This window comes from Drosophila tropicalis, unplaced genomic scaffold, assembly GCF_018151085.1.
Source record: "Drosophila tropicalis isolate 14030-0801.00 unplaced genomic scaffold, ASM1815108v1 contig_108, whole genome shotgun sequence".
NCBI classification, from domain to species: Eukaryota; Metazoa; Arthropoda; class Insecta; order Diptera; family Drosophilidae; genus Drosophila; species Drosophila tropicalis.
The window spans coordinates 906,390-909,166 of NW_027172444.1; the positions used below are offsets into that span (position 1 = coordinate 906,390).

General features: G+C 42.5%; 1 long non-coding RNA gene across 1 annotated transcript; it reads right to left on the reverse strand.

Annotated features, from left to right (window-relative positions):
* Positions 1–239: 239 nt before the first annotated feature.
* On the reverse strand, positions 240–740 carry LOC137573091 (uncharacterized). The gene is made up of 3 exons (XR_011031814.1): positions 672–740; positions 479–621; positions 240–391 (listed from the first exon to the last, which is right to left on the reverse strand). It is a non-coding gene; the product is annotated as an uncharacterized lncRNA (long non-coding RNA).
* Between the last annotated feature and the right edge of the window lie 2,037 nt (positions 741–2,777).

A 2,777-nucleotide genomic window follows, 5' to 3' on the forward strand; every position in this document is an offset into this window, starting at 1 on the left:
TGTGTATCCGTCATACGACTTCGTGAGTCACAGACACACATTTAATTGCAGAAGCAAGTCGCTCCGAAGTAGGGTTGTCGGATTTTTTAAAATATCGTATCGATGATATTTTTGCTTTTGAAAAAATATCGATACGATATTAATATATATCGTTAAAAAATATCGATATATCGATATTTGAGATATTTTTTTCCCCCAAAATAAATTAAAATTTACACAATAACATAACAATTTATTTTCTTAATACGGATTTTCATTACACGCATTTTCTTAATACGGATTTTCTTTACACGCATTTTCTTAATACGAATGCGACATCCTCCACTTCGCTTAAAATCTTTTTAACAGCATCCACTGATTTGCTGTATTTTTCTTCGATCATTGTTGTAATCTGGAAAAAATGATGTATGCATATTTAGAAAAGCGTATTGATTTTATGATTATTCTATACACTAAAACAACCGAAATTAATACTTGCCTTGGACCGGCCAGGCATTTTAAATTGCGGCACACATTTCTTAAAAAGGTGTGTTAGACCTTCTTTCTCCACGCACCGGACAGGCATGTTGTCTCTGCAAATCATGAAGACAATTGCTTCATATATTTCATTCTGTTCATTCTCTAAAATGAAGTACAAATTAATAAAATTCAGAATGCACACTTTTTCTTACCTTTTAAAGCTTCAGTGTTTCGAAATGATTGTTCAATTGTTTGGTTTTGACGAAACTTAATCGAAACCTAATTATTTAGTCAAACGAATAAGAATTCAGAATTAGAAATTGCGAAATAATCTATATGAAATTCAATCGCGTGTATATTTCGAGAATTTGTGCGTGTGGCTCTAAAATTGCCCGCGTTTTCTCGAAATACACACACCATTGCATTTCGAGAAAACGCGGGCTCTAAAACTACACACACGCACAAACAGAAAAATGACGGCACTTTATAAGTACTTACCTTTTTTTTGCATACACTTTACAAAAGTGTCATAGTGCTTGTTTTTTATGTGCGACATGTTTGTTGAATTTCCACTTGTTTTAATAATATTTTGACTTGGTTTACATTTGGCTGTTCCATTTTTAAGATCCAAGTAATTCGATTTCATCATTTTTACATCCGCGCTCGCTGCACTCATTCTCCAAAGCAAAAATATCAAAAAATATCACAAAAAAATATCGATATTCGATATTTGGGAAAAAAAAATATCTCGATATAAATATATTTTTTTTTGAAAAAAATATCCGATATATCGATATTTAGATATATTTTTGACAACCCTAACAGGAATATACATATTTTTGTACACGCCACCAATTTTGAAAAGTTTTGATCATTTCAGTTCAAATTGTCCTGACCAGCTCCATAATGGGAATCACCAAAGACGAGATGACGAAAGCTCTCCGCGCTTGCAGAGTTGGGATGCCGCCGTTAGCCTCAGTCGTGCAAATTCGCCGACTGCACGCTTCCTTGGGCATCACCACCGCTGCCGTCGTGCTTACTGATGTGCCTGCCGCTGCGGTGCCGGTCGCCATTGTGCCCGCTGCTGATGTCGTACCCACTGCTGTGCCTGCCGCTGCGGTACCACTGCCGTGGTGTGTCTGCTGCTGCCGTGCCTACTGCTGTCCCCGGTACTGATGTACCCGCCGCTTCCATAGCCGCCCTCCCAGGCCTGCCGTTGCAGGATCCGCAGCCGACGTGTCCACTGCTGTGCCTACCGCTGCAAAACCGGTCGCCACTGTGCCGGCCGCTGCAGCCGTGCCCACCACCGCTGTACCCGCTGCCGTCGTACCCACTGCTGTGCCTGCCGCTGCAGTACCTGCTGCCGCCGTGCCCTTCGCTGCCGTACCCGCCGCTGCCGTGCCCGCTGTTTACATGCCTGCCTCTGCAGTACCCGCTGCTGTCTCGACTGCCGCTGCCGAGCCTACCGCTGCCCTGCCCGCTGTACAGTCGTCCGCGATTCGCGCCACTGGTACCTCCGGTAGTACTCCTGCTCTTCAATTGACGATGACGCCTGCCGCTCTGCACGATGCCATGCATGCCGCCGTACATACTGCTGCCTGGCTTGCCGCACCCGTCGCTGACTCTGACTCCCTTGGCCGCTGACCAATGGGAAGACATTCCTGCCGTAGTGCCCTCCGTGCCGTCCTCCGCTACAGTCATCACGCCTGCTGCTTCCTCCACCTACAAACTGACGCTATGGATAGCCCCTGATAAAGACTGCACTTCTGATATCCAAGCAAAGGCGACACTAGCCACTTAATGTGATTATTTACCCCTTTTTTTAGCAACTAGAAGCGAGGTCGATTCCTTGTCAGGACGGCCGAGTTGTAAGATGTCAGTTACTTACGAATTGTGTTAATGGTTTGTACATATATCGATGTCAGTATTTTAAGTATCGATTGGTAGAAGTAAGTCAGTATTTTCAGTATTGATTGTTAGTATTAAGTTGCCCAAGGAAAATATCGAAGCTGAGTCGATATAGCCATGTCCGTCTGTCCGTCTGTTCGTCCGTGCGTATGCGTTTTACTCAGCCATCTTAAGAGCTATCGGGCCGAATTTTTTTTCTTTGCTTTTTATTATCTGGAGCAGATCAAGTATGAGAATTATCAGGATCGGACTACTATATCATATAGCTCCAGAACAAACATTTGCATAAAAATTGAAGTATCGCTATAAAATTACATATAACATATGTGATAATATTGGATATAAAACCCCAGATCCCAAAATTTGAATCGGATCGGATAAATATAACACAAGTTACAGTCAATATAATG